A 13,561-nucleotide genomic window follows, 5' to 3' on the forward strand; every position below is an offset into this window, starting at 1 on the left:
AGGATTGAACTCACAACCCTGGGTTCAGCAGGCCAATGCTCAAACCACTGAGCTATCCCTCCCCCCGGCTCTTGCTGGTGAGTCACGCACATTGTGCTCTCTCTCACAGAGACATACGCAGACAGGTTTGCACCGTCTTTCCTTGGTGTTTCCCTTAATCTCCAGTCCGAGCTGAATGTCCACGCTGCACTCGCTGTGCATGGAGAACAGTATGTGCCCGATTATTGAAGTGGGCTGTGCTGTGCTTGGTGGCTTCTGACGTCTTCCATTTAAAATGTCCCTCTCCATCCACAAAGAGGCGGGGAAATTGCCCGGCACAGGTCGTGCTTCCAGGTTTATTGGTTTTATTTAAAACGCTTTGCTGGCTGGGGCGGCCCCAGGAGATGGGCATCTCATTTCCCCAGCCATACGGTTGCACGCCAGCCAGCCCAGTCCAAAGATAGCGCTGAGCACCACCTGAACTGAGGGTCCACGGAGCAGACTACTTTCACTCCAGGGAGAAGCAGAGGCCAGAGCAATTGGGGCGGGGGTGGATCTGCATGGTTCAGACCCAGCAGAAGGGCAGGCGGTGGCAGCAAGGTGGGGAAGGGTTCTTGGGACTCAGCTCCTGGCTGCTCGGTGGTTATGATCAACCTGATGGGTCTGTCAATGTTCTTTCAGTGACAGGGACCTGAGAGTCGGGAGCGAGTGTATGATTGGATTATCAACTGATTAGAGCTGTTAAGGATCCACTCTTGAATAATCAACAGGGTTTTCAGCTGCTGGGTGCCAGGAGTGATTAGGGGGACAACATGACGGGCAGCCCAGCTGATGTGATGCACTAAGTGAGCTGATGGGCACGTTGTCAAGGGGTAGAGATGGACAGCAGTGGGTGACCATGGTACATGCCTTCCCCCTCATCTTTTATGCTCCACAGCTAATACCTGACTAGGAAACTGGCCTTTGCTCTCCTACCTGCCAAAACCATGACAGCAATTAGGTTGCTGTTGTGTTTAAATCAGTGCTTGTCATGCTGACAATTGTCTCATTATTTGCTTGTATTCCTCCATCTGTCTGTACCCATCTGTTGTCTCTTGTCTTATCCTTACACCCTGAGCTCTCTGGGGCAGAGACCGTTGGGTTATGTTTGTACAGCGCCTAGCACAATGTGGTGCGAACTACAGGAATACAAATAATAATAACTTTAAACCTTCAGGGTCCCCTCTTTACACAGCATCGGCTTAGGATTGTGGGTCCCCTCTCAGTGATGTTAGGGTTAGAGGTACCCTCAAATTACCCCGTGGAGATGAAGCAGCATCATGATGTGGTGACATCAGGTCTCCGTGTCATGATACTGAATGATGTCACAGCATCACTGACACCACTGCATTGTTTCCTTGTACTCCCCATCTGTCTCCAGCTGCTGTCTCAGCTTATACTTGGACTGGAAGCTCTTTGGGGCAGGGACTGTCCTTTGGTTCTGTGTTTGTACAGCCCCTAGCACAATGGAGTCCTGGTCCATGCCTAAAGCTCCTAGGTGCTTCCATACAACACCTTGTAAATAATAATGAGCATCGTCATCATCCCACACTGATGCAGCATCTTGCCCCTCCATTGCTGTAAGCAGGGCAAGGGATCGTTCCCACCCGAGCCCTTTCTTTTCCCCGAGCCACCACTGCCCTTGCTATAAATGCTGACCAGACATGCACCTCCCAGAGAGCTCGGCAAGCCAGAAGGGGATTTCTCATTGACAAGGGTGCAGAGCTCTGTGCATGTAACAAGGGCAGTGTGTGGCTCAAAGCCTGCTCCTGGGAACAGCTGTCTGGCATGAGTACTGCCCAGATCCACTGTCTGGGGCTTTAGATCTCACTGACCAAAGTGGGGCAGGTAAAGGGGAGGTAACCAGAGCATTGGAGTCTGTAGCTCTCTGGTTATCTCCTTGAAGAGGGGAAGTGCAGGGCTAGGATGAGGAGGAGAGAGAATCCGACAGCAATTCCCCCAGTGAGTGCAGGCACCATGGGCAGATTGGAAAAGGTCGGCATTTGAGACCCACCTCTCGCAAGTGGGAGCCTGCAGGCAGGCTGGGGTGGGAGCTGGAAGTCTTTTAGGTTCCAGTGAAGCCCAGCAGCAAATCCCCAGCAGGGGTCAGGAGGGAGGCACTTTATTGGATTGCTGGTGTGATGAAGGGAGGGGCAAGAGAGCAGGAAACACCCAGGGAAGAAGCTGAATTTGCAAAACAATTTTTAAAACAATTAGTGCAATTTGGACACATTTTAAAGGCAACATAGATGTTGTTCCCACCCTCATACCTTCTTCTCTGTAGCAATCACCCAAAACACCGCAGTGCTTGGGTATGCAACTAGAGAATACTACAGAGTAAGGGCTCCTGGTGTACTCCCCTTCCTAATACCTGAAGAGGCTGTTTTTGTGGCAGGGCCTTCTGTATGGGAGCTTGGAGTATAGGCAGACAGACAGACTACACTGCAGGCTGCCATCATTGTTATATTTACAGCGAACACACAGAGAGACAGTAGATAAAAACGTAAATACTCCTGCTGGAAGGTTGCAGTGTAACGGTACTTTGTTTCTTAGTATTCAGAACAATAACACACAGGAACAAAATCAGAGAGCAACAAAGCAGGCTGCTCCCTAAAACAGAGAGGCACAGCTCAACCCATCTTACTCTAGACTTGAATTCTGCAGACTGACTGCTGCTAACTAGGCCCATTTCACACACTACCCTCCAGAGCCTCCAAGCCAGCAAGCAGGATCGGGAAAACCCCCTGACATTTAAAGTGACAACCTACAATTTTAACACAGATTTCAATACACCACAGTCATGTGGAGTGAATATTCCCTGTGGCTACAGCTATCTGGCCATGGAGCAGGAAGAACTCCTTGGGGAATTGCCCAGTGGTTTCATTACCACGTACTGGAGATTTTCCTCTGGAGATCATTCTTCTGTTTGCCTCATTGAGAACAGGCCAGCCAGCCCCAGAGCATCCCTCCCTTCCCCACCTCCACAGGCAGGTCCTGGCAGCTCGTGGCTAGGACTGGGTTTGGAACTTGTGTCTCAGCACTGGCATGGAAGAGAGATAACACAGCCAGGATAGATAGAGAAGGGTGGGAATATTCCCTCTCAATCCCCACCCAGCCACCACCACCTGCACGTCTCGCATCCCTTTATGATTGGTTTGGCCTGTCCCTCAGCCGCTGCTGCTTTAGCTATGCTGGATAAGCTGCTCTTCAGCTAGCTTGCTGTGAAAGGCATAACCCTGCTCCCTGAGGCACTCTGTGGTGGTCTTATCACCCGGGGCAGGGGGGTGCTGGTTCCTCTGTGATTCTCTCTGGTCTGACGTTTCCAGTCCAAATTCTCCTTTCAATCCCAGCTATGATCTCCACTGAAGTCAATGGGATTGTCCTGGTTTGATTGGGAGGAGAATTCGGCATGCTGAGATTACAAGGCGTGCCCCGATATGCCGGGATAGTGAGGCTGTGATAAGCTCTGAGGAAAGGAGTTTCTCTCTCTGTGTCTCTCTCTGAGGAGCTTAGCACCGTCTCCTCCAGCGTTCTCCTCTCAGAGACCTGTAGGGGGCAAAGCTGGATTGCACAACAGAGTCCATCCTCCTGCAAGGAAATCAGAGCATTACACAGCCCACTTCCTGCTTAACTATACTGCAGTATGCCAGCAGGTGGCTAAGTGCCCACCTCCCACAGACTACAGCCTGGTCCCCGCAGTCAGATGGGCTGGGAAGGCAAGCCCCGGCTGGGCCTCTCTCTTTCTATCCGCCCCCCATTAATGCTGTCCTGCCAGGCAGGAGAGCAGCATTTCTCAAGAGCCATGTTCCCCGATCCCCACAGAGTGGGGTAAGGCGGGGCAGGAGCAGGAGGCTGAACTAGACAATGGATCTCCCTCTTCCCATTACTGAGCCTGTTTCAGACATGCACAGAGAAGTAAAGGGGATGGGGAAGGGATGTAACCACTAATATGGCAACTTCTGGAGAAGGCCCATGCTGGAAATTCATCTATAGCCAATGTCCGCCTGCACTATTGCTGCCCATCAAGAAGCACAAAGGGCCCTCGCTTCTTGTTTCTGACGCAAGCCCCATTCTCACTGCAGGTCAAGGAGAGCTGGGACAGATGCCCAAAGTCCAAGGACATTAGGCTCTGGGTCTGGGCCCATCTGCTGTGCTGACCCCACTGGTCGGTCAGTGGAGTGATGCTGATGTACAACACCAGCTGAGGCTGTGGCTTGGTAACTTTGGATCTGGATCCAGAGTTTGGCTCTAGGGTTCACTATCAGGAAGTCGATTTGGGTCCCTCTAAGTCAAGGCTAGGGCTCATTGATAGAACAGTAATGAGAAAAACCCAGCGCTGAAAGGACAGAGCTCCGTTCACACCCTATGAGGAAGCAGTCCCCTGCCAGGCAGCATCAGGGTGCAGCATAGGCTGCCTCTTGACTGGCTATCTCCAGTGAAGCCTAGCATCTCCAGTTGACAGACACTCTGGGGTGTCCTTTGGAAGTACTGAGAAGGCTTGCCACCCAGACCAGGTGGAGCTCAGAGGCAGCCTCGCTTCCAAGGAACAACCCAGTGAAACAAAGAAAGCAACCCCTGCCATTCTCTTCAAGATCCCTGCAGCAAGGTGACCCCAGCACAGTGGGGTGCTCATCCTCCAATCAGAGCAGCCATCCCGTTCCGTATGTCCGAGGGCTTTTGGAGGCAGTGAAGACTCTGGGGGCGATGATTGGGAAGATGGATGCCCAGTCTGTTAGACTATAATTAAATTAAGTCCCTGAGAGTAAAATGGAGGCGGTAAATGATCACAACAGGTTTCCTTCCCCCCTTGCACCCGCCTCTCTAAATGTTGAATTATTTTACAGTTGATAGTTCCCTAGATTCGCCGACCTTTAAAAGCTGAACACCACATGCCTGTTGAATTTTAATCAATTTATTTTTTTGGACTGGAAATGTCAGACTTCGGTGTGGAATTAGTCGGCGCTGGCTGATGTGACAAAGACTCAAAGTTCAGCATCTGAAGTCGCGGAGGAGCAGAGAACTGCGTGCATTAGAAGAGATAATTTGCAGGATGAGGAAACGAGAAAGAGAGAGTGAGAGAGCATATATTTTTCATTAGCTTTGGTTTAGAGGGTTCTGGGACCTGCATTTATTTCATCCAGCGACCTCTAGCCTCATTAAATCTAGTCTGGGGTTGGTAATGACTGGAAGTAAGAAGCTGTGAAGGCCACCGAAGGGCAGGAGATAAGTGAGTTTGTTGCTGGAGCATGGAGTGAACTGCGCCAGGGCAGGGGTGCAGGGAGAAAGGTAACCTTTGGCTTGACTGGGCCACCGCACTGGGAATGTGCAAGAGATGCCTCCCAGCTGCCAGCCTCCAGAGCGCAGGAGGCCTGTTCATTAGTGGATAATATAGCATGAGCTTCACCCTTCTCCCTTCAGTGTGCAACCCGAGGGGGCACTGCGGACAGTGCAACCCCCTCGGCACCAAAATGGAAAGAGCCCGTCTCCCCGCCTCGTCTGCACCCGCGAGGAGAGAACTACCATTCTCACAATGAGGTCAGCATGGCTGACCCTGCAGCTCCCCAGTCAGGAAGGAACACATTGAATACAGAGGTCTGAATGGAGCAAAGATCATCAGTAATGGAGCGAGGAAGCTTACTTTATTTAGGGTCCAATCCTGCACATAAAAGTAGCCCCACGGACGTGCTCCTGCTCCTGTTGGGGTCACTGGGACCAGGTGAGAACCCAAGCAGGATTCAGGCCCAAACACCTCTGTTCCATTTTATCGGTCTTTATGCCTGTGATTTTGGTAAGCATGGAAGTGGGCCCTGGCTGGGGCAGGCGCTGGGCATGTTTGCCCTGCATACAGCTCTGCAGAGTGACTCCGTTCTGATCAGCAGCTCTCTCGGTCCTGGGCATGTCAGTGGGGTCCTGCACTCCCCTCCCCCTCCCCTTCCCCCTGCCACCTTGTGATGCCGATAGCGAGTGATTCCAATCCGGGGTTGCCCCTACTTGTTCTGCCAGTGGACTTCAGTGCTCTCCTGAAATACCCTCTAACTATTCCAATCCTGGACAGCAGCAGCTCGACAAATGTACGCCAGCCCTATTAAAATTAAATCCCTTCTTTGGAAGGGAGACTGCTCATTGGACTGAACTGGAGAGGCAAATGTGTGCTCAGAGGACAAGGACTGAATAGCTTTAATCTTCCTGTCTCCCGTTTCCAAAACTGCTCCTGTCCTGTGTTCTTGGTGCCGGCACATTAAAATCAATAATGAACCTTCCAAAGCAACCTGTGATAAAATATGGGCTGTCCTCTCCCATGGACCTCCAAATTCCTCCATACGCCTGAGTATCTAGAGTATCATCCTCCCTTGTGAAGAATCTTATACCTTGAAACATAGGATCATACGAACATAAGAGTGGCCATACTGGGTCAGACCAATGGTCCATCACAGCTCTTTGACCTCCTGGTGTCCTCTTGAGCCAAGGCTGGATTTCAAACACAGGTCTACTGAAGAGTAGTGCAGACCTCTGTTAGCTTAGGGTCCAACCTCTGCAACGCTCTCATCCCACTAACCCAGGCCTCGTGTATGGATCTGAATCAGTAGGTCAGGCTGATGTTATTGTTATTGTTAATTTGTATTACTCTAGCACCTATCAGCCTCAGTCGCAGAGCAGGGCCTCTCTGTGCAAGGTTCTATACAAACACAGTCCCTGCCCCACTTAGACCCACCTTTCTACATGCCCACAAAGCCCAGTGCAGACCCATCCTGATGCACGTGCTCTGACAGCCCCACGACTCTGGCTCTGTCACGGCCCGATAGCACATTACGGATGGCTGTGTTTAAGTGAGGTCCTGCTCTCCTTTTATAGCCCTCTCAGTCATTCCAATGGGCTCCTTCCCCAGCCTTTTCCACTTCTCTGTTTGTTTCAGGTTATGAAAATGTCAAGCTCATTTGGAAGTTCTGCACCCTCCCAGCATTGCAGGAGTCATTGCTGGCCCATTCCCTGCTAGTGGAAGCTGACATTTATATCACAAGCAGGGCTGGAAATGATAATGGTTAAGCAGGACTTCGCTAATCATCGGCTACCTTCACCTTTGAAAATGAGTCTGGTTGGCCGGGACTCATTTTCCTCCTTATTTCCAATCATCTCCTCTCCCTCTCCCCCACCCTTTCACTGTCACGATTTATTCTTCGATCGAGGTTGCAGCATCAAGGTGGCATTGAATGAAAATACAGTTTAACAAAAAATCACTGTAACTTCAGAGACCAGAATAGACTTGTGTGAGTTTACTCCTGGCCCCCTCCCCCTCCTTTCCAGAGCTCCTAGCAGATGAGTTGCTAAAACCCATTTACAGAGCTAGCAAGAAGCAGGAACTCAATATTCAATCAGCTGGGCTTTGCTAGAGGCCTGGGGACCTACCAGCCTGGAGGAGGAAAAAAATGCAGAGAAAGGTTGCCACTCAGGACAATCTAGGGATATATTGCGGCATCCCCTCCTGGGTGGAAATGCAACCCAGTGCAGATGGATACAAAGGGGACATAACCCTTGTGCTGGCCCTCTGCACAGAGGTGAACTTCACCCCAGTGTGTTAATTGAATAATAATTATTATAGGCCGTGTGGTATTCTTAAAAGCCCCCATCATGCACCAGGGCCCCATTGTGCTGGGTGCTGTAAACATCAAGGAGGGAGACGAGTTATTTAAGCTGAAGGACCATGTTGATAGAAGAACCAATGGGGCTAAATGGGCCATGAATAATCTGAGGCTGGAGATTTCTTCCATCAGCAGAGAGGGGGAGGGCCAAACAACCTAACTTGCTTTAAGACGGCGCTTGATGAGTTTACGAATGGGGTTGTGTGATGGGGTTGCCTGTGGTTGCAGGGGACTGTATTCAATGACCCAATTTGATCCTTTCCGGGCCCATGTTCCTGTGCTGTACAAACTCTGAACAAAAAGGTGGCCCCTGCCCCAAAGAGTTTACAATCTGCAGCCTTTTATATCTCCTCTGTCCCGCCAAAGGCCACCAAACCATACCACAGGGGCTCCGTGGTGTATCCTACCTTAGCATTGCAAGTGCGGAATCTCCTCTGATGTTAATGAGGAATTCACAGAGAGAGTGCAGAAATCTCCTGTGAACAGGGCAGTCTGGGGTGGGAATTCCCCTCTGTCCTGCTCCCAGCACAGCTGAGAAGGCTTGGGGAACAGCCTCCTGGATGGGATCTCAGCGCTTCCGCTTCCCGCCTCAGCAGAGACCAGACGGTGCCGAAGCGAATATGACTGAATACTGGAGTAATTGGTAAGGTTTGGCCCTTGTGGAAATGCTCGGTTCTGGTGCAAAGTTGGCTCTTGTTGTTTTCCAAACTGGTCTACATAGCCCTAATCGAAATACCCAGGAGAGGAGAAGGACCCTGCCTCCTGTGTTTCCTCCCAGAAGACACTCTGGGCCTGATTCCCCAGTGCCTTGCACTTCACATAGCCCAGGCCTCAGAAACAAAGGGGATATGAGTGAGTTGAGAATGCTGGTAGCGTTTCTCACTCCCTGTGCAGAGGTATAAATGCTGACGCAAAGCACAGGTCAGTGGAGAACCTGACTCCCCACCTCTCTCTTCCTCTCCCAGCCCTGAGAGAGAGCGGCAGTGAGCAGGTCGACCCACCTAAGTTCTCACACCATGCCCAGCACCTTACACTCCGAGGACCTAATCCTGCTAGGTGCTGGGCCCACCCACAGAGGTACAGGACAGCCTATCCTCCCATTTGCACCCAGTGCCATGCAGGAATTGTTCAGGATCAATCCCTGAGTGCCATGGGGCAATTCACACTTGAGAACACCGGGAGAAACAGAGAGATGAGAGGAGGAAGACAAGATGGCTGGAATAAAGAAAGCATTTAAATTCTACCAGCCGCTCACCTGCTTATGTCCAAACACTGCACATGTCCAGAGAAGAGAACTGGCATTCTCAACTCCCCAGTGGCAAGCTTTTTGCACCCCCTCCTGCACAAGCCTGACATTTAAGGTGCAGAGCAAGGCTGGAAATAATGGCTTTCCACCAAGCCCCTCACTAATCACAGGCTACAGTCACATTTGAAAATGAGTTCAGCCCAGGACTATTGATTTCCTTCCTTGCTTTGCTCTGTGTGTGTGTCTCTGTGTGAGAGGGAGTGAATTCTGGGCTGGGAACGTAACCTTAAAGTGGTGGAACACCTCTCCGCCAGCTCCTCCTGGCTTCTGCGTGTCTCCTGCTTCACAGCCTAAAGTCGGGATTTGATTGAAGAGCATCACTCCAGCAAACTGGAAATGCAGAGAGAGAAGGCATGGAAAGAGCCCATCGTAGTGACAAGGCCTTGGAAGCTGAAGAGTGAGGATCGAGAGATTCTGTAGATGTTACCAGCTGTTGCTTGTAGCATGGAGGTCCCATGGGATCATCCCTACGGAATTCTTCAGGTCTACCAATGTGTTCCCTTGCTTTGGCATTGCCCTGCCCCCTCTCTTTTGCTCTGCCCCTCACCGTTTGTCCACTCTGGTCACCTCAACCCCATCCCTGCCACTCCACCAATGATACCAGCCTTGACTGCCTACTTCTCTGATCCTCCCCCAGGTGTCTTAGTAGCATCTTCCTCCCTGCCCTTTGTACAGGGAATACTGGCCCTGAACTGTTCCCAAAGGCTACCGGATGGGGCATACAGGCCCTACACTGACAAGGAAGTGGTTAATAAGTGCCTGAGGACCCAACTAGCCCCATCCCGCTACACCCGCAACATTATGTCAGGTCTGGGGAGGGGAGTTCAAAGGAGAAGGCCTTGCTCAGTTTGTGGGCTGACCAGGAAGGAGAGCGGAGCTCTGCGTCTCCTTCAGGGAGGGAAGCCTCATTTCAGTCAAGAGTCTGAGACAGATTGCTGCTTGGATGAACATCCTGGGGGATGGGACGACCATGCCCAAGGAGCCTGACCAGGGAGGCTGCTTGAAAAGGAGCCCTGAGGAGGAGACAGGGTCCTGCCTAAGGTTCATTGGGCAATCCAGTTTTGGAGTTGTTAACATTCCTTTATTTTGGGACTTTAATACCCCAGAAGGGGTAACATTCCTGGGTGCCTTAGCTAGTGGGGTAAAGCACCCTGGCACCTTTCCCTGGGAGGGGCAGCTACCGACCACTGAAGACCCTGTAACAGCATGAGGAGTGCACCACTGGGCGGCAAAGGGGCACCAGAGAGGCAGGCCCAGTTTCAGGTGACAATCGTTACCTCCTTCAAATCCCTTCTTGAGACCCCCCCGTCTCCCTCTCTCTGTTGCAATACCTACCACGAACCAGCAATCTGTTCATGGCTAGGTGGAAGGGCAGATGGGGAAAGAAGATGGTGAGTAATTACAAAAATCAAATCAAATCAAATCTTGCAAATCTATATGTATAAAAAGTCTCTGTTTTACAATCTCCCTTTCTCCCCACGCTTTGTCTGTTGCTTGTTTTCTTAGTTTGGAAACTTTAGGGCAGGGACAACCCTTTGCTGCATGTGTTATCACCACAAGGGGGCTTCTGCAGTGTGCCAATGGCTCCTGCACACCATCTGCCTCACTCCATTCTTGTCTCTTGTCATGCTTCAGGAGCCATTGGGCTTCCCTGAGACATAATGCCTTCCTGGAGCTCCCCCAGGATGGTGCAGGTCGGCTGCACAATCTCGTCCACCATACCTAAAATGACATTCAACCCCACCTATGTTTAAAGTAAGTTATTAAGGTTGCAAAGTCGAGCATTCCAAATGCCAGAATTAAGGTTGCCGGTGCAACCTTAACTCTGCCCCCTTGTGCTTGTGCATTATGACAGTCTATAATTACATGGTCACATGCTATTTTTTCCAACAGGACCCCTGTCTCATTCAGTGCAGCGGCCAGGTGAGGCTCAGGGAATGGTGAAGGAGGCTGCTCCCTGTAGAGCTCCTGCCTCATTCAATGCACAGGAGGAACTCTCTCCCTCATTACTCCGATCAGTGTCTCCCCCACACGGCTGTTGGCCGCACACCTCTCCAAGTGGCCCGCAGAAGGAGGAAGTAGAACCCTCTCCAGTCACAGCAGCCAAAGAGAAGCAGGTGTGACCTCTCTAGCAGCCCCTCCACCAAGCGAGAATTTTTGCAGCATATCACCAAAGTATCCTGAGGCAAAATGGAAACTTGGCAGCAGACCGCTGTGTGTGCGGAGGAAAGAAAATGCAGTCAGTGAGGTTTTTATTAATTAAAACATTCCAAGGAATGACACGATCATTAGTGCCACGTAGAATTCAGTTCAGAACTTCTGCATAGCTTTCTTAGGCATCCTCCTGCACTCCAGTCAGCCACAGAACTGGGCACCTCTGGGTTACAGCAATCGGGGGCAGTGCCAAACACAGGAAGCGTAGGGTGCTGCAGGGAACATGGGGTACTGCTCATAGCTCAGTCCCTCCAGTGGGGAGGGATAGCTCAGTGGTTTGAGCCTTGACCTGCTCAACCCAGGCTTGTGAGTTCAATCCTTGAGGGGGCCATTTAGGGATCAGGGGCAAAAATCGGGGATTGGTCCTGCTTTGAGCAGGGGGTGGGACTAGATGACCTTGTGAGGTCCCTTCCGACCCTGATATTCTAGGATTCTATAACAATCATTGTTGCCCTTCTTTGAATGCCGTCCGATGGCCAGATTTTCAGATAGGCTCAGCACTCATGGGTGGCACCAGGACTGTCGGCAAGTCAGAAAAAGAATGTTGCTTCAGGAGTAGTGAAGCTAGGGTGACCAGATGTCCCGATTTTATAGGGACAGTCCTGATATTCGGGGCTTTTTCTTATATAGGTGCCTATTATCGCCCACACTCTGTTCCGCTTTTTCATACTTGCTATCTGGTCACCCTAAATGAAGCATTACTTTCTGACAAAACCGAAACAGCTTATTCAGATTTCAACCATTTTTAAATGTGTTTGATTTAAAAAAAAAAAAACCACTTAAAGGAAATTTTGAATCAAAGTCATCTCGAACCAACAGATCAAAATGTTTTGGAATTTTGTTGTTGTTGCTGTTTTTTGACTGACACAGTTTGGCAAAACCGACACATGGTCACAAAGTGCTTCACGGGATCTACATTTTTTTGCTGAAAAAAGTTCCAGCCAAAATCTTTCACCCAGCTGTAGTGCGTGGAGCTCTTTTGAAAATCTGGTCCTTTGGGTCACAATGGGAGCGGCTCGGTGCCTGGGTGCTGCTGGGAAAATCTGGTCACTTCTTCAGGTGCCCTTTGAAAATCTGGCCCCGATTGGGGTCCTGAGCACCTGGAAACTTGGCTCTGCACTCTTTGAAACTTGGCCGTGTCTACACTTGGAGCGGCAGATGTGGTCCCAACTCATAGAGACGTACCCGCACTAGAGCTTGTCGAGGTAGCGTGCTAAAAATAGCAACAGAGATGGCACTGGCAGCAGCAGCGAGTGGTGGCATGGGGTAGCTGCCCCAGGTATCGACCCATTTGGACCCAGTGGGCACTTCCTCAGGGCGGCTACCCTGTGCTGCTGCTTGCCGTTGCCCATGCTATTATGGCTACACTGCTATTTTTTAGTATGCAAGTTTGATCAGAGCTAGCACCAGTATGCCTGTGCGAGCTGGGGCTCACACGCGCAGCTCATCGCGTAGCAGCAGTCCATGTGTCCATATGTTCTTGATAATGAGGTGGCCAGAAATAAAGACATTATGTGTCATTTCGATGGACTTAGGAAAACTATCACCCAGCTGCCTAATGGGAAACCTCTGGGTATGCATCCCAAAATTGCATTAACCATTTTTGAATCTGTTTCACACTGCAAACTCCTGTTTATTTGCTGTCTGTTCTAAACTCTAGGTCTCTGTATCACTGTTTCCCAGCTCCCTCCCTCCCATGCAGAATACCTGTGTCATCCATTTCCCCCGGGATTCATTACTTTCCAATTTCCCAATATATATATGCAATTTTCTGCTCCTATTTCTAAGGTCTCCAGGGCCCTCATTCAAAGCTTAGTGAAGATAAGGGAACTCCTTCCATAGACTTAACTGGCTTCAGATCAGGCTCTGAGTTCCTTTGAGTTATTTCTCTGCCTTCATTAATGCTTACACAAGCTCCCATTTTTGCATCACTTGCAAATTAAAGGCAGGAACAGTGGCAGACAGGGCAGCAGGTGCTAATGCTGTTTTGAAAAGCTACGTGCTGCCCCTTCCACAGCACTTGAGAGTCAAGCCCAACCTAGCCCTTAGTAGAGAGAGAATGGGCCAGTTACTATTACCCCATATACAGCGTCTTGCTCCTTCTCCTTAACTCCTTTGACTAACGTCCATTCAGCTGGCTGTTCCCCCCTATTGTTTTCCCCCAGTAAGCTGTGTGTTCACCTTAGGTTACTTCCCCACCACCCCTTTGGCACTGTGTTGGTGCTATACAAGTAAAAAACCGTGCCAAGTTTCAGCCAGGATCTCTCATCCACTTCTTGCAAAGCCATCCTGGCCACTTCTTGTACACGTCATTCTTCTTTTCCAGGAGCCTGGCAGTCTGATGCTTTCCAGTTACAGTGTGGTTTAGGGGCCCCCAGCTGTCCTC

This window comes from Lepidochelys kempii, chromosome 16 (genome assembly GCF_965140265.1).
Source record: "Lepidochelys kempii isolate rLepKem1 chromosome 16, rLepKem1.hap2, whole genome shotgun sequence".
NCBI classification, from domain to species: Eukaryota; Metazoa; Chordata; order Testudines; family Cheloniidae; genus Lepidochelys; species Lepidochelys kempii.